Here is a 19,377-nt window from a genome sequence, read left to right as displayed (position 1 = left end):
TTTGTTTTAGATTCTAGTTACCCATGGGATACTCGATACCGAGTTTGGTTCGATTTGAACAACTCCTTGACCTAATGAAAGAGACCTAATTTTAAAATTCGTTATTTGCGAAATTCGCAAATTTCCGTATGAAAAACTAACTTTTTTCCTAGGCAAGCTATACCAAAAATTCCTTCTGTTTTAGACTCCAGCTACACAGGGAATACTCCATACCAAGTTTGGTTCGATTTGAACAACTCCTTGACCCGATGGAAAACACCTAATTTTAAAAATTATTTAAAATTAATTATTCGAATTAATCGGAAATTTCAGTACGAGAAACTAACTTTTTTCCTAGGCAAGCTATACCAAAAATTCTTTTTGTTTTACAATCTAGTTACCCATGGGATACTCGATACCGAGTTTGAATCGATTTGGACAACTCCTTGATCCGATGAAAAAGACCTATTTTTAAAATTAATTATTCGAAATAATCGCAAATTTCCGTATGAAATACCAACTTTTTTCCTAGGCAAGCAATACCAAAAATTCTTTTTGTTTTACAATCTAGTTACCCATGGGATACTCGATACCGAGTTTGGTTCGATTTGGACAACTCCTTGACCCGATGAAATTTCTATATTTTTAAAAATAGAATAAGCGAATAAGTCGAAATTTCCGTACGAAAAACTAACTTTTTTCCTAGGCAAGCTATACCAAAAATTCTTTTCGTTTTACAATCTAGTTACACATGGGATACTCGATACCAAATTTGGTTCACTTTGAACAACTCCTTGACCCGATGAAAAAGACCTATTTTTAAAATTCAATAATTTCAAGTTATTCGAAATAATAGCAAATTTCCGTATGAAACACTAACTTTTTTCCTAGGCAAGCTATACCAAAAATTCTTTCTGTTTTAGACTCTAGTTACCCATGGGATACTCGATACCAAGTTTGGTTTGATTTGGACAACTCCTTGACCCGATGAAATTTCTATATTTTTAAAAATAGAATAAGCGAATAAGTCGAAATTTCCGTATGAAATACTAACTTTTTTCCTAGGCAAGCTATACCAAAAATTCTTTTCGTTTTACAATCTAGTTACACATGGGATACTCGATACCAAATTTGGTTCACTTTGAACAACTCCTTGACCCGATGAAAAAGACCTATTTTTAAAATTCAATAAATTCAAGTTATTCGAAATAATAGCAAATTTCCGTATGAAACACTAACTTTTTTCCTAGGCAAGCTATACCAAAAATTCTTTCTGTTTTAGACTCTAGTTACCCATGGGATACTCGATACCAAGTTTGGTTTGATTTGGACAACTCCTTGACCCGATGAAATTTCTATATTTTTAAAAATAGAATAAGCGAATAAGTCGAAATTTCCGTATGAAAAACTAACTTTTTTCCTAGGCAAGCTATACCAAAAATTCCTTCTGTTTTAGACTCTAGCTACAAAGGGGATACTCTATACCAAGTTTGGTTCGATTTGAACAACTCCTTGACCCAATGAAAGAGACCTAATTTTGAAAATTATTTAAAATTACTTATTTGAAATAATAAGCAAATTTCCGTACGAAAAACTAACTTTTTTCCTAGGCAATCTATACCAAAATTTTTTTCTGTTTTAGACTTTAGTTACCCATGGGATACTCTATACCAAGTTTGGTCTGATTTGGACAACTCCTTGACCCGATGAAATTTCTATGTTTTTAAAAATAGAATAAGCGAATAAGTCGAAATTTCCGTACGAAAAACTAACTTTTTTTCCTAGGCAAGCTATACCAAAAATTCTTTTTGTTTTACAATCTAGTTACCCATGGCATACTCGATGCCAAGTTTGGTTCGATTTGGACAACTCCTTGACCCGATGAAAGAGACCTAATTTTGAAAATTATTTAAAATTACTTATTTGAAATAATAGCAAATTTCCGTACGAAAAACTAACTTTTTTCCTAGGCAGGCTATACCAAAAATTCTTTTTGTTTTACAATCTAGGTACTCATGGGATACTCGATGCCAAGTTTGGTTCGATTTGGACAACTCCTTGACCCGATGAAAAAGACCTATTTTTAAAATTCGTTATTTGCGAAATTCGCAAATTTCCGTATGAAAAACTAACTTTTTTCCTAGGCAAGCTATGCCAAAAATTCTTTTTGTTTTATAATCTAGTTACCCATGGGATACTCGATAACAAGTTTGGTTCACTTTGAACAACTCCTTGACCCGATGAAAAAGATCAATTTTTAAAATTCGTTATTTGCGAAATTCGCAAATTTCCGTATGAAAAACTAACTTTTTTCCTAGGCAAGCTATGCCAAAAATTCTTTTTGTTTTATAATCTAGTTACCCATGGGATACTCGATAACAAGTTTGGTTCACTTTGAACAACTCCTTGACCCGATGAAAAAGACCAATTTTTAAAATTCGTTATTTGCGAAATTCGCAAATTTCCGTATGAAAAAATAACTTTTTTCCTAGGCAAGCTATGCCAAAAATTCTTTTTGTTTTACAATCTAGGTACTCATGGGATACTCGATGCCAAGTTTGGTTCGATTTGGACAACTCCTTGACCCGATGAAAAAGACCTATTTTTAAAATTCGTTATTTGCGAAATTCGCAAATTTCCGTATGAAAAACTAACTTTTTTCCTAGGCAAGCTATGCCAAAAATTCTTTTTGTTTTACAATCTAGGTACTCATGGGATACTCGATGCTAAGTTTGGTTCGATTTGGACAACTCCTTGACCCGATGAAAAAGACCTATTTTTAAAATTCGTTATTTGCGAAATTCGCAAATTTCCGTATGAAAAACTAACTTTTTTCCTAGGCAAGCTATGTCAAAAATTCTTTTTGTTTTACAATCTAGGTACTCATGGGATACTCGATGCCAAGTTTGGTTCGATTTGGACAACTCCTTGACCCGATGAAAAAGACCTATTTTTAAAATTCGTTATTTGCGAAATTCGCAAATTTCCGTATGAAAAACTAACTTTTTTCCTAGGCAAGCTATGCCAAAAATTCTTTTTGTTTTATAATCTAGTTACCCATGGGATACTCGATGCCAAGTTTGGTTCGATTTGGACAACTCCTTGACCCGATGAAAAAGACCTATTTTTAAAATTCGTTATTTGCGAAATTCGCAAATTTCCATATGAAAAACTAACTTTTTTCCTAGGCAAGCTATGCCAAAAATTCTTTTTGTTTTATAATCTAGTTACCCATGGGATACTCGATAACAAGTTTGGTTCACTTTGAACAACTCCTTGACCCGATGAAAAAGACCAATTTTTAAAATTCGTTATTTGCGAAATTCGCAAATTTCCGTATGAAAAACTTTTTTCCTAGGCAAGCTTTACAGAAAAATCTTTCTGTTTTACACTCTACCTACAAAGAGGACACTCTATACCAAGTTTGGTTTGATTTGAACAACTCTATGACCTAATCAAAAAGACCTATTTTCAAAATTATTTATTTGAAATAATAGCAAATTTCCGTATGAAAACTTTACTTTTTTCCTATGCAAGCTATACCAAAACTTTTTTTGTTTTACACTATAACTTCACAGGGGATACTCCATACCGAGTTTGGTTGGATTTGGACAACTCCTTGACCCGATGAAAAAGAACTATTTCTAAAATTCGCAAAATATATTCAACTTGTAAGTGGAAAACATCTATAAAAAGGACAAAACTTTGAAAGAAACAATTTTCAATTGAGCTGAACAAAGAATGAGAAACGAGAGTTTAGAGCTAAAACAGAAGCAGTTTTACCAGATTACAAATCTATAAATTCACTAGTTGTGCTCATAATGATTTAACATTGTAATCAAATAAGTTTCTCGAAACTTGAAATAAAGAAATTTAAATTTGATGGCAGTCAACGGAATTTCGATTTTTTCTTCTGTATCTTCTACAATAAAACCGAACGGCAACACCTGTCGATTTTCATTTTTCACTAACTTCAGCGTCTTCACAATTTTGAACATTCTGAGAACTAGACCTCTGGTTTCTCCTTCGAAAAAAAAACAGAATTTCTCCGGCTATAAGTTCATCTTCCAAATCAACACCAACATACTTATCTGCGACCGATCCTCGTCCGTACGCAGCCGAGGAGAAAAAGAACTCGCCCGAAAAACGACAAAAGAGTTTTAATTGCGGCCGTCGCTTCCGAAAAGTTCTGGTGTCTGAATTTTCTGCAAAGCCGTACGTTTCGTCGAACTTCCTTTCTTCGAGGAAATCTGCAAGCATTGGAGTTAAACAGTCTTCCTTGAATTTCATTTTTATTAACATTTTTGCTCTAATAAAACGCCAAACCATTAGCTGGCATTGGTTTACAGTTCCGGTGAGCGGAGCAATTAGTAGCCTATTGGCGGATTCGAACATTGCAGCAGAGGCAGTATACAGAGGTCCAATACTTTTCGTCTGCCATCCGAGATGCCGCAGGAGATGGAAATTGATTGTATCCATTTTGTTCGTCTTCTCAGCCATACTCACACAAAACTCAGAGAGAAGCTGATCACAAAAGTCCGCATTGCGGGAAGATTCAAAAAGTTCGCGGATCGAAAAAACTAATTTTTTCAGGTCAACTTCATCGCTCTTTCTGTTTTCGCCGAACAAATACGGAGGAAAAATTATTGGAGCCAAATATAATAACAAAAACTTGACTTCCTTTGCCTTGAAATTGGGGAGAGCCTGCAGATTTCTGATCATATTCCTGAATTCCTTCGGTAAATCAAGCGTTCCGATGAAAGAATTGATTTCCTCTTTATGTTCGGATCTCATTGTCTCAAAGTGATAGAGGAGTATATCTTTTGCAACTCCTAGAAAAAGTTGATGCATAGGGTCAACTGGAGATGATAAAGGCAAATTTGATATAACGTTGAAAACTTTGCTACGGCCTTTTACCCCTTGAGTTTTTATTTCCCAATCTGAATCCCGACCAAGCCGAGCTCTTAACTCCTGAATGCTTCCTCGTTCAAGCTCCTGGATATTGAACATGTGGGAATTAAACGATCGCATCTCAAACTTTTCTTCATGAGGATATCTATGAACTCGTCCAATGTGGCAGCCTCTCTGAGTGCATAAAGTGCAACCGTAGTAGCCATTACATTGCTTCATCTTTAGCACTTTTGACTTTGCAATCAGATCCGCAATTAACAAGATAGGTTCAAATGAGACAGCTATATCATTTCCATTAAAATGAACTTTCTCTGTGACTGACAGCTGGTTGCGCACATGCTCGAATACCACATCAAAGTCCGGATAACCAGTTCCCACAAACAACGCTCCCAGGACAATATTTTTGAAAAGTTGTCGCTTTTTTGGAGGAAGGTCAGCAACCGCAAAGAATAGAGGCCAAGCGGAAGTTACGGGTGTCTTGCTGACAGTTGCTCCATCAGTATTGACAATTAATCTGACGCTGATTCGGTTCTCGGCTATACGAAATTTGGGCACCGAGATATCTTGCTTTTCAGGTTTGTTTACAGCATAATTTAATATGTCAGGAAGTGAATCGTTAAGAATGTCAATTAATAGTGGACGAAAATTCAACAAGATTAGCTCGCCCTTCTCAGAACTCTGTTTGCTGGACTGATACTTCGAGCAAAAATCTTCAAACTGTTTCTTGAAAGCCCAAGGCGAAACTGTTTGACCCCCAAAAATAAGCTGATCTCGCTTCAGCAGATCGTTCAAAAGTGCATCAGGGGCGTTATGCAGCGAGACAATAGCCAAAAGTGAAGCCATTAAATTTGTCTTTGTGACACCTGTCATGCTAACTAACTCGTTTGTTTCATCGTAAGCTTCTGGTGTCCCGTGAACGTCCTCAGAAATTGGGAAATTGGCGATGAAATCTAATCCAAATTCATAATCTTCGTCTTCACCAAAGAAATCGGCAAAATTTGTACTGCTAGCAACTGATAATTCAGATAAATTGCTGATAGTATCAAAATTTTCGTCAGATAAATCCCAATCTGAATCAGTTGAATTTGTGAGAGGCAGCGAGCTAGTTTCTGATTCTAAGCTGACATTCGAGTCTTCATCGTAAAACTTGATGAGATTGGCCAGTAACGAGCTACGTTCATCATTTTCAATAATTTTGATCCTGGGTTTTGCAACTCGTTTTCTTTTGGCTGTCGTAGCGCAAAAGTCATCTTGCTTCTCAAGGCCCTGTCCTTCTTCTTTTCCATGTTTAGCTTCATGTTCACAGAGACACAAAGCATTATTTTCTCCAAAAAAATCACTGTTATAGAAAGTAACCAACTGCTCGCCGTCCATAATTTCACGAAGAGCCCTTAGCCGAACGCAAACTCGTCCTCGAAAACCATTACTCATATAATAGTCGCAATTTGCAACACATGAATGGTTCGCCCATCTCGCCACTCCAACTAACAGTTTATCCCCCTCCATCAAAGACCAGTCATCAATTTCACGATTTTTTGGCTTCTTAGCTAACAGGCCGACGGCAACGTTTATTTCTCCGCACTTTATGACTTTTCCACTACGGTTGAACAGGCCATATCCTCCGTAATTGTCAGGTTCAATTCGCAGTCCAAAAGCAAAAGAAGACTTATAAATTTCTTCCATATCAAGATGCAGTTTCTTGAAACTTTTGTCAGAGATCAAAAGTTTCTTGTAGCTGTCTGCTGATAATAAATTTGTCAACGCATGAATAGGATAATCCGATCTCTTCACAAACTGCTCGGCCAAAAATCCTTCAACTTGTGCGAGCTTTTCACATTGGTCCATAATCTGAAAATTGGAAAAGTTTTTGTTTTCATGATTAGAGAGATCTACTAATTTGATTTTAAAAACTACTGAAACTATAGAAAGACTTGATGATTTTCAATTTTCGAGCCACGAAAACAAACGAAAACTAAAGGCCATCACTGCACGACGATGAATGCTAAAAACCGAAAATTGTTCAGAATCAAATGAATTAAAACCTCTCATGAAAGCAACCGCTATCTCAATTAAGTAAAATTAGAAGACAATTTGATAACTCATATGCAAACTTTGAATAAAATAATAGAAAATAATTATACTGAGATCAAAAACTATAGTCACAAACGTAACGCTTCAGAATTGACTAATCTACTACATCTCAATCTCCGATGAATGCTAAAACGATGAATGCTAGAAAATCGAAAACTGTTCCGAATCAAATGAAAATTAAAACCTCTCATGAAAGCAACCGCTATCTCAAGTAAATAAAATTAGGCGACAATTTAATAACTCAAATGGAGACTTTCAATAAAATAATAGAAACTAAAAGTAATTTTCCTGAGATCAAAACTACAGTCACAAATGAATGCTTCAGAATTGACTGATCTACTGAAACTCAATCTCCGAAATTACTGAGCAGTAGGGGTTGAAACTGCAGCAATTTCCACTTCATCATCTATCTCTGTCCTTTTAGAATAACTGAGTCTTTCTCGACCAGCCTGATTGGCAGCTTCCTTAGCTTTGCGATATGCCAGTTGTGGCGTGAGGGGGTATTTCTGCATGACGACATCTAAACAAGAACCAGATTTCTTTTATTTTCTCAGAGCAAAGAAGCAGGACTTGGACAACTATAACTTTTTCCAAATTACTGAGATGAAAAATTGTTAAAAAACTATGTTATAAAAGAAAACACGCGAAAGCAAGTTAACCTTGAAAAAGCACGACTTTGTCCCTCGGTGCTTCGGAACGCTTTGAAGACCGGGTACTGTCAATAATTTCCTCCACTAAACCATCTTCTCCGAACAGAACACGTCGTAAAAATCTACCCAGTTGAGAAGGATGCGCATTGGCTTTGTGAGCCTTCATCAAGTCTTCGCCCTCAAAGTCAACTCGGTGTACAGGATACGCCACCATCAACTCTGGATGTTCGTCAATGCTCTGGAAGCCGTGTTTTTGGAGTAGACAGATTTCCTGAACGTCCTTTGCCTAAATTTTAAAAAAAATGTTGAAGTTTTTTTAACGTCTTGTGCCTAAATCAAAAAAAGTGCTGAAGTCTTTATTAAAAAGACAGACAAAATTACCGTTTGATCTAGCTCTCCAAGCAGTTTTCGCTTTTTCTTGTCATGTCCACCTTTAATTTCATTCGCAACTCTTTCCGCTCGTCTCATTCGTTCTTCGTGCCTTTTCATGAATTCCATGAACTCCTTACATACAGCTGGGGATCTAGCCTGCAAAAAGACCTTCAAACTTTAGACGACATGAAAAAATTCAAACTCTACTATCAGCAAAAAATTCACCTGCTCATTGGGCTCATCATTCATTACTGCTTTTTCTTGGAATAGCAGCCCTTGAGTTGTCACCTTCTCTCTGCTGACTGCTCTTGCCTCCTGATTGCTCGCAACCGCATTTCCTTCTTGAATTTGAACCTCTGGCGAAGAAAAGACGTTAGGCGATTCCGGAACTAAGATTTCGGTAGCTTGCGTAACACTGGTTACTGCCTTCGTTTTTAAAGATTTGTCTGGTATGACGCAATTCAAGTAGGTTGGAGGCAGTCCTCTTTTAACTCTCTCTTCTGTCAACTTCTTGTGTAGCCTAACTTCATCAGCGACACCGTAGCCTAAGTATAGCATCCTAGGTGTATCTTGATTATGTCGTATGAACTCGTACTGGCCCGGTTTCATTGCAAGCTTCTGTTCATCGGTGTATCCACGTGGCCATGCAATACTATTCAGCGTTGTCGAAATGCATGCTTTACTGTAGAAAAAACAAAACAGTGTATTTCGATGTTGATATCGAATGCTTCGCTGAACTTGGACTTCTGGGCTGGTTTCAAAACTCGGCGCTTTAACTTCTCGTTTGGAACGGGACGTCTTTTTGCTTGGAGCCATGGTTAAGATCTGAAAATCAAACGAACAATAAGCATCAGAGGACTTTTACTTTCTTTGAACGTAGTTTTTTGCTATTTGAATCAATGGAGTATCATCTCGATTTATTTGTAATCTCCAATTGAAAACTATCAGAAAAGACCAAACTTTTAAATTTTTCAAAAATTAAATAGACAATTAAAGGCGAGTCAAAACTTGATTTCACATCTGCGCATCTGAACAAAATTCATTCAAATAATCTAGACAAATAGAGCTCTCGTTAAAATTAATCATAACAGCGCTAAAGACATCTAGCTACATAACATCTAAGAAAAGAAAATGCTTGAAACATTACATAAACTGAGCACTAGAAATTCAATTTGCATCCTTCTTTCTTTTAGCATCCATCAAAGTCAAATAAGACTGCTTCTTTTTCCCTTTAGCATCTTCGCTGTATTTGCCCGTGGATTCAAGTCTCTGTTTTGCATTCAAACCCGCTTTGTTTGCTGCCTTCTTCGCATCTCTTCTCGCATTAGGGAAGGAAGCACTTGGAAACTTTCTCTCAACAGCACCTAATAATAAACAAGTACAAATGATCACTTTTACAAAGGATCCATTAGAAAAGAAATGACAAAAAGCACCAAAGATATCCGGCAAGAAACTTACGAAAAAATGTAAGCATTGACTGTTTTGAAGCACAAGCTCTCCCACTCGACAAACTTTTTGAGGGCAAGATCATCTGGTAAGCTAGGCCATCAACTCCATATATCCACTTCCTCAATGCCAGGCCGTACTCTGCAGGTTTGTGACCACTGTATATATGATCAAGGTTTTTACCGTTTATGCCAAACTGAACTGCAGGCTTTTTCTCAACTAAAAGCAGCAAGGCGGCCTCTTCCAAATCCTCTACCTCCAAGGTACTCTCCTCATCAACCTCAGCTGTAACGTTTTCTAAATCTTGAAACCCGTCGACGCCAGCGAGAGCACCCGTAACCTACAAAACAAACCGGTATAACGTTCATAATAATAAAAACAAACTTCGAAATAACTGTTGAAAACTAACAATCCCATTCAGGTTGCGCTTGATGTTGTTTATGTCGTCAATTGACTGACTTGTGGTGCTTTCGAGGAGGGTGACAAGATTATGCATTCGCTTTTCATTTTCTAAGAGAACTTCAGTAAAACCTCTATGTTTCGCACAGCACTAAAATGCAGAAAGACAAAATATTGAATGTAATGTTTTTTTTTATTATATGCTTTTGAAATGAAACATACCGAAACCATTGTTAACTTCTTGACTTTTGAGGACTGAGGGGCAACCAAATCATCACTTTCTTCGTTAGCTGCTTGGGTAGAATCACTTAGAGAAACTGGGTCGTCAAGTTTAAGCTGTTTTCTCAATTCACGAAGGTCTGCAGTATAATCATCGGTGCCATGCTTCAAAATCTTATAGGTACGCCAATCATTGCCTTTGAATAAACGCGCTTCTTTGCCCTCGGTTTTTTTGAATTTGTCAGACTGACTCAAGTAACCCCACATTTCAGAATCCGTATCAATGATTTGGGCATCATCTTTTTCGGCGCTCATAATCAGCCAATAGTATTTATTGTCCATTTTCAAGACCTGAAATTCAGAAACAACGTTGTGAAACTGATGACACATTGTTACAGCAAAAATTTTAGTGCCTTTAAACGCCGTTGAGGTTAAACAAACACTAGTTGAATTAAAATAAAGTAATTTAGAAAATCATCTCGACTACAAAACTTCAAACTCACTAACGAAGAGTTTATCTCTAATCAGAACAAAATTGCATGGCGTTTTAGATCCAACAATGATCTCAAATACCGTTAGGGATTTCAACTAAATCATCTGAAAGTACGGAGACAGTCGATGGAAAGCTATCGTCAGCTGTCAGATCAACGAATTCAACTTTCGCGTTTTCAAGCTCCCTTACTCTCTTTTTCAATAGCTCAATTTCTACTTGAAGTTGTCTTATTTTCAGCCAAATTTGGTCTTCCTGTGACTGGCGCACTGAATTTTCATCAACGTTCAAACGAGGCCTCTTACAGGACACTCTGCCAGATTCTTCTATCACAATTCTTGTTTGCAGCATCAAGAGAACTAAAAAACCAAGCTCCGCTGAACCTCATACTAAACCCAATTTTTTCGTACGCAAGCTATAGCAAAAACTTCTTTTACCCTTAACTCTAACTATACAAGGGATACTGCATATCGAGCTTGGTTTGATTTGAATAACTCCTTGACTCGATGAAAAATACTATATTTAAAAATTAAATATTCGAAATAATCGCAAATTTCCGTATGAAATACTAACTTTTTTCCTAGGCCAGCTATACCAAAAATTCTTTCCGTTTTACACTCTAGGTACACATGGGATACTCCATACCGAGTTTGGTTTGATTTGAACAACTCCTTGATCCAATAAAATTTCTATAATTTTGAAAAAAGAATAAGCGTATAATAAGCGAATACGTCGATATTTCCGATTGAAATACGAACTTTTTTTCTAGACAAGGTATACCAACAATTCTTTTTGTTTTACAATCTAGTTACCCATGGGATATTCGATACCGCGTTTGGTTCGATTTGGACAACTCCTTGATCCGATAAAATTTCTATATTTTCAAAAATGGAATAAGCGAATATGTCGAAATTTCCGTATGAAATACTAACTTTTTTCCTAGGCAAGCTATACCAAAAATTCTTTTTGTTTTAGACTCTAGTTACCCATGGCATACTCGATACCGAGTTTGATTCGATTTGGACAACTCCTTGACCCGATGAAAAAGACCTATTTTTAAAATTCAATAATTTCAAGTTATTCGAAATAATAGCAAATTTCCGTATGAAACACTAACTTTTTTCCTAGGCAAGCTATACCAAAAATTCTTTCTGTTTTAGACTCTAGTTACCCATGGGATACTCGATACCAAGTTTGGTTTGATTTGGACAACTCCTTGACCCGATAAAATTTCTATATTTTTAAAAATGGAATAAGCGAATATGTCGAAATTTCCGTATGAAATACTAACTTTTTTCCTAGGCAAGCTATACCAAAAATTCTTTTTGTTTTAGACTCTAGTTACCCATGGCATACTCGATACCGAGTTTGATTCGATTTGGACAACTCCTTGACCCGATGAAAAAGACCTATTTTTAAAATTCATTAATTTCAAGTTATTCGAAATAATAGCAAATTTCCGTATGAAACACAAACTTTTTTTCTAGGCAAGCTATACCAAAAATTCTTTCTGTTTTAGACTCTAGTTACCCATGGGATACTCGATACCAAGTTTGGTTTGATTTGGACAACTCCTTGACCCGATGAAATTTCTATATTTTTAAAAATAGAATAAGCGAATAAGTCGAAATTTCCGTATGCAATACTAACTTTTTTCCTAGGCAAGCTATACCAAAAATTCTTTTTGTTTTAGACTCTAATTACCCATGGGATACTCGATACCAAGTTTGGTTCGATTTGGACAACTCCTTGACCCGATGAAATTTCTATATTTTTAAAAATAGAATACGCGAAAAAGTCCAAATTTCCGTATGAAATACTAACTTTTTTCCTAGGCAAGCTATACCAAAAATTCTTTCTGTTTTAGACTCTAGTTACCCATGGGATACTCGATACCAAGTTTGGTTTGATTTGGACAACTCCTTGACCCGATGAAATTTCTATATTTTTAAAAATAGAATAAGCGAATAAGTCGAAATTTCCGTATGCAATACTAACTTTTTTCCTAGGCAAGCTATACCAAAAATTCTTTTTGTTTTAGACTTTAGTTACCCATGGGATACTCGATACCAAGTTTGGTTTGATTTGGACAACTCCTTGACCCGATGAAATTTCTATGTTTTTAAAAATAGAATAAGCGAATAAGTCGAAATTTCCCTATGAAATACTAACTTTTTTCCTAGGCAAGCTATACCAAAAATTCTTTTTGTTTTAGACTCTAGTTACCCATGGGATGCTCGATACCAAGTTTGGTTCGATTGGAACAACTCCTTGACCCGATGAAATTTCTATATTTTTAAAAATAGAATACGCGAAAAAGTCCAAATTTCCGTATGAAATACTAACTTTTTTCCTAGGCAAGCTATACCAAAAATTCTTTTTGTTTTAGACTCTAGTTACCCATGGGATGCTCGATACCAAGTTTGGTTCGATTTGGACAACTCCTTGACCCGATGAAAAAGACCTATTTTTAAAAATAATTATTCGAAATAGTCGCAAATTTCCGAATGCAATCCTAACTTTTTTTCTAGAAAAGATATACCCAAAATTCTTGGCTCATTAGACTCCGTATACACTGGGGAACTCTGACTATGAGTTTCAATTGGTTTCAACAACTCCATGACCCGATGAAAAAGACCTATTTTTGAAATTCGTTATTCGAGAAATACGCAAATTTCCGTATGAAATACTAACTTTTTTCCTAGGCAAGCAATACCAAAAATTCTTTTTGTTTTACAATCTAGTTATCCATGGGATACTTGATACCAAGTTTGGTTCGATTTGGACAACTCCTTGACCCGATGAAAAAGGCCTATTTTTAAAATTCAATAATTTCAAGTTATTCGAAATAATTGCACATTTCCGTATGAAAACCTAACTTTTTTCCTAGGCAAGCTATACCAAAAATTCCTTCTGTTTTAGACTCTAGATAGACAGGTGATACTCCATACCGAGTTTCGTTTGATTTCAACAACTCCTTGACCCAATGAAAAAGACCTATTTTTGAAATTCCTTATTCGAGAAATAAGCAAATTTCCGTATGAAATACTAACTTTTTTCCTAGGCAAGCTATACCAAAAATTCTTTTTGTTTTACAATCTAGCTATCCATGGGATACTCGATACCAAGTTTGGTTTGATTTGCACAACTCCTTGACCCGATGAAAAATACTATATTTAAAAATTAAATATTTGAAATAATCGCAAATTTCCGTATGAAAAACTAACTTTTTTCCTAGGCAAGCTATACCAGAAATCCTTTTTGTTTTAGACTCTAGTTACCCATGGGATACTCGATACCGAGTTTGGTTTGATTTGCACAACTCCTTGACCCGATGAAAAATACTATATTTAAAAATTAAATATTTGAAATAATCGCAAATTTCCGTATGAAAAACTAACTTTTTTCCTAGGCAAGCTATACCAAAAATTCCTTCTGTTTTAGACTCTAGGTAGACAGGGGATACTCCATACCGAGTTTCGTTTGATTTCAACAACTCCTTGACCCGATGAAAAAGACCTATTTTTGAAATTATTTATTCGAAATAATCGCAAATTTCCGTATGAAAAACTAACTTTTTTCCTAGGCAAGCTATACCAAAAATTCCTTCTGTTTTAAACTCTAGGTAGACAGGGGATACTCCATACCGAGTTTCGTTTGATTTCAACAACTCCTTGGCCCGATGAAAAAGACCTATTTTTGAAATTATTTATTCGAAATAATCGCAAATTTCCGTATGAAAAACTAACTTTTTTCCTAGGCAAGCTATACCAAAAATTCTTTTTGTTTTAGACTCCAGGTACACATGGGATACTCCATATCCGGTTTGGTTCAATTTGAACAACTCTATGACCCTATCAAAAATAGCAAACAAAAAAAATCGCGACTTTTGAAGAATAGAGAAAATAGCCTATTGTCAACAATTCTGTTGGTAATCTAGGGTTTCCCCTGCAGAATCCTCGACAATAGACCACATGGTAAATACTATATGAATAATTAGATCGATAAATGGTAATAAAACACTTTTGAAATCATCATTTTTCAATTCATCATCTCTAAGTAGTCATAAAAGGTGAATATATACAAATCTGAAGGGTAAAGTGAACTTTAAAACCTAAATCTACACCAAGCAAAAGCAACAAGAACTAATATACAAGCACAACATTACTAAGCAAGCTGGAAAATTCGTCGACTGCAAATTTACTGTAATTTTTTGGGCTTAATCTCTTGCCCCAAATGAAGTACTGTCTCGGAACTTTCTCCTTGGCGGGTACTCTGAAACGTGGTATTTGAACGTATTTCTTCTTGGCATCAAAACCCAGGATCCTGATTGAACCAACTTTTTCAATTTTCATTTGACCGTACTTATGGGGCTTCTTTTGAATACGTCTTTTAGCACGGTTGCAATCCCCGATGCCAAAAAAATTGACCCATCCATTGTATTCCCATTCGGTTGTTATTCCTTTTTTCTGGTTGGGCCTCAATTTCCCCAATTTGACGGACTTTGCGCTTTTGAACAGCTTCAATACAGTGCTCAACACTTTTTTGGGTTCGCATTTGGCTTTAAAATTTCTGAACTTTAATGAAGTTGCATGTTCGAAATTGACGCAACGTCTTGATTTCATCAAAAAATCTTCCTTCTTTACTTTCAAATTCTCCAAACACTTTATCCTAATAGCCTTCTTGTTACCTCCAGGGCTCAAAAACTCATTAGCATTAATTCCACTTCCGGGAATATCATCCTCGAAATAGCGCGAATGCATCTCAGTAGATCTAAAAGTGCTCGAAACCCGTTAAAAATGGACTATAACAACCCTATAACACTTATAACGCTCTGCTGCAGCTGTCTGCACTGTCCTCTGCACTCAAAGCGCTGGTCTGCACCAGCTACGCTGTTCTGCAGCAGGTACGCTGGTCTGCAGCAGCTACCATTCTGCCATTCGGTGGGGGGGGGGTCCTGTCCGTTCCATTTCATTTCATTCGAAACAGTAACTTACTACTTAAACGGAATTCGCATACATTTCATTTCGCTAGCACCTCATTGCAGGTTAGTTATAGTGGTCTACCCGGACAGCGCTTCATAGCACTCCTCCTGCTGTCAGATGACATGCTCAGAATGTATACCGCTGGTCAGTTGACAATGGGGCAGTCAATTCGAATATTTCACATTGCCAACACATATAACTTGCCTGTAGAGAGGCGAAATACAACTTGCATTCAAATTACATATTTCGGAAGCCCTCGAGCTGCCGAATATATATAGCTAGTTGGTTTTGTTAGTTAGTTTAAAAATATAGCTCGTTTTAAAAAAAAGAGAATACAGATTGGAATAATGGGGATGAATCCCACCCCCCAACCTGTTTTCAAAGCTTAATATCTCGAAGATGACTGAACCGATTTTTAAAAATGAAGGTGTTTTGGAATCAGGAAGAGAAGGGCTATCATCTGGAACATAAAAAAGTTCGGAAAAACAGTTTTTAAATTTTGATGATTCTGACCCCTTGGTCAAAAACAGCTCATTTTCGACATTCTTCAGTGAAAGCAAAAAAACAACACCTTTGTTCACAGATAACATTGTAACAATATACATGACCGTAACGCACATTAGCCAAGCTTAATTTTAAGCTATAGAACGCTTTCTAACTCTATCTATGCTCGAAGTTATTGGCAAAAACAACTTTGAAAATTCGAATTTTTTCGAAATTTCCACCTCAAGTACGTCGTACTCTTTGACCAATTTCTCGACAATTTTTACGTAGTTTTAGGTTAAAATTGGTTTAGCTACAAAGCTGCGATATTAAGCTAAACGTTGCATACTTGAAATCATAGTTTCGAAGTACAAACACCACTTTAAAGCAGGACTGATTGTGAAAAAAGGCGTTTTTTTCACTTTTCTTCCAATTCCTTGCAATTTTTTTAATACTTACGTTCGAAAACGATAGTCTTTGTATGCATATCTTGAAAGACGAGTTTCTAAGCAGTATAACAAGCATACATATGCCGGATAAATATTCTGTAATGGTAAAATACGTTGATAAACTTGAAAATTCACCTAAAAGCAATTGATTTGTTTCAAAAACTTCCTCCAATTTTCATGCGTAAAACATACATTAAGGACCCTTTTCTTTTCGCGCAACCTTTCTTTCACGCCTGATTTATTGAAAACCATAACGTATTTTAAGCGCGGAGTCCCCTAAAAACAATAAACTTAATGTTTTTCTGTTAGTACAGCGAAAAAATTATAACATTTTGAGACCGAAAGCAAATTTTTTCACCGAAGAATCTTTTTCAAAGCAAGCAGGCTAATTTTTCATTTTGATTCGCCTTAAACACACAATTGGAACTCTTCGTATCATATTTGCTTTTATTTGAACAAAACATTGACCCGGACACAAAAACTGACCGCACTCGATGAGGCTTAACTTTTTTGATCACCGAACATTGTTTTGGACACGAAATCGTCCATTTTAGTCCAATTGTGCTCATTTTTGGTGGGTATGCTCCAATTTAGCCATAAATGGGGATGAAATAAAAAAATGGACTGAGCAAACCATTTTGGACAAGTTCTCAGTTACTTCTGAAAAAGTATCCGCGCTCGATGAGGCTTAACTTTTTCGATCACCGAACATTGTTTTGGACACCAAATCGTCAATTTTAGTCCAATTGTGCTCATTTTTGGTGGGTATGCTCCACTTTAGCCACAATTGATGATAAAATTAAAAATTGGGACTGACCGAACTAATTTGGTCAAGTTTTTACCTAGTTCCGAAAAGGATCTGAACTTTTCCTATCACCGAAAATTGTTTTGGTGACCAAATCGTCAATTTTAGTCCAATTGTGCTCATTTTTGGTGTGCAGGCTCCAATTTAGCCATAAATGGGGATGAAATAAAAAAATGGACTGAGCAAACCATTTTGGACAAGTTCTCAGTTACTTCTGAAAAAGTATCCGCGCTCGATGAGGCTTAACTTTTTCGATCACCGAACATTGTTTTGGACACCAAATCGTCAATTTTAGTCCAATTGTGCTCATTTTTGGTGGGTATGCTCCACTTTAGCCACAATTGATGATAAAATTAAAAATTGGGACTGACCGAACTAATTTGGTCAAGTTTTTACCTAGTTCCGAAAAGGATCTGAACTTTTCCTATCACCGAACATTGTTTTGGTGACCAAATCGTCAATTTTAGTCCAATTGTGCTCATTTTTGGTGTGCAGGCTCCAATTTAGCCATAAATGGGGATGAAATAAAAAAATGGACTGAGCAAACCATTTTGGACAAGTTCTCAGTTACTTCTGAAAAAGTATCCGCGCTCGATGAGGCTTAACTTTTTCGATCACCGAACATTGTTTTGGACACGAAATCGTCAATTTTAGTCCAATTGTGCTCATTTTTGGTGGGTATGCTCCACTTTAGCCACAGTTGGTGATAAAATTAAAAATTCGGACTGACCGAACTAATTTGGACAAATTTTTACCTAGTTCCAAAAAAGTATCTGAACTTTTTCTATCACCGAAAATTGTTTTGGTGACCAAATCGTCAATTTTAGTCCAATTGTGCTCATTTTTGGTGTGCAGGCTCCAATTTAGCCATAAATGGGGATGAAATAAAAAAATGGACTGAGCAAACCATTTTGGACAAGTTCTCAGTTACTTCTGAAAAAGTATCCGCGCTCGATGAGGCTTTACTTTTTCGATCACCGAACATTGTTTTGGACACCAAATCGTCAATTTTAGTCCAATTGTGCTCATTTTTGGTGGATACGCTCCACTTTAGCCACAATTAATGATAAAATTAAAAATTGGGACTGACCGAACTAATTTGATCAAGTTTTTACCTAGTTCCGAAAAGGATCTGAACTTTTCCTATCACCGAACATTGTTTTGGTGACCAAATCGTCAATTTTAGTCCAATTGAGCTCATTATTGGTTTGCAGGCTCCAATTTAGCCACTATTGGGGATGAAATAAAAAAATGAATTGAGCAAACCCTTTTGGACCAGTTCTCCTTTACTTCTGAAAAAGTATCCGCGCTCGATGAGGCTTATTTTTTTCGATCACCGATTATTGTTTTGGACACCAAATCGTCAATTTTAGTCCAATTGTGCTCATTTTTGGTGGGTATGCTCCACTTTAGCCACAATTGGTGATAAACTTAAAAATGCGTACTGACCGAACTAATTTGGTCGAGTTTTTACCTAGTTCCGAAAAGGATCTGAACTTTTCCTATCGCCGAACATTGTTTTGGTGACCAAATCGTCAATTTTAGTCCAATTAAGCTCATTATTGGTTTGCAGGCTCCAATTTAGCCATAATTGGGGATGAAATAAAAAATGGACTGAGCAAACCATTTTGGACAAGTTCTCAGTTACTTCTGAAAAAGTATCCGCGCTCGATGAGGCTTAACTTTTTCGATCACCGAACATTGTTTTGGACACCAAATCGTCAATTTTAGTCCAATTGTGCTCATTTTTGGTGGGTATGCTCCATTTTAGCCACAATTGATGATAAAATTAAAAATTCGGACTGACCGAACTAATTTAGTCGAGTTTTTACCTAGTTCCGAAAAGGATCTGAACTTTTCCTATCACCGAACATTGTTTTGGTGACCAAATCGTCAATTTTAGTCCAATTGAGCTCATTATTGGTTTGCAGGCTCCAATTTAGCCATAATTGGGGATGAAATAAAAAAAAATGGACTGAGCAAACCATTTTGGACAAGTTCTCAATTACTTCTGAAAAAGTATCCGCGCTCGATGAGGCTTAACTTTTTCGATCACCGAACATTGTTTTGGACACCAAATCGTTAACTTTAGTCCAAT

This window comes from Convolutriloba macropyga, chromosome 6 (genome assembly GCF_964194025.1).
Source record: "Convolutriloba macropyga chromosome 6, txConMacr16.3, whole genome shotgun sequence".
NCBI lineage: Eukaryota > Metazoa > Xenacoelomorpha > Acoela > Convolutidae > Convolutriloba > Convolutriloba macropyga.
Note: the sequence above shows the minus strand (reverse complement) of the source record.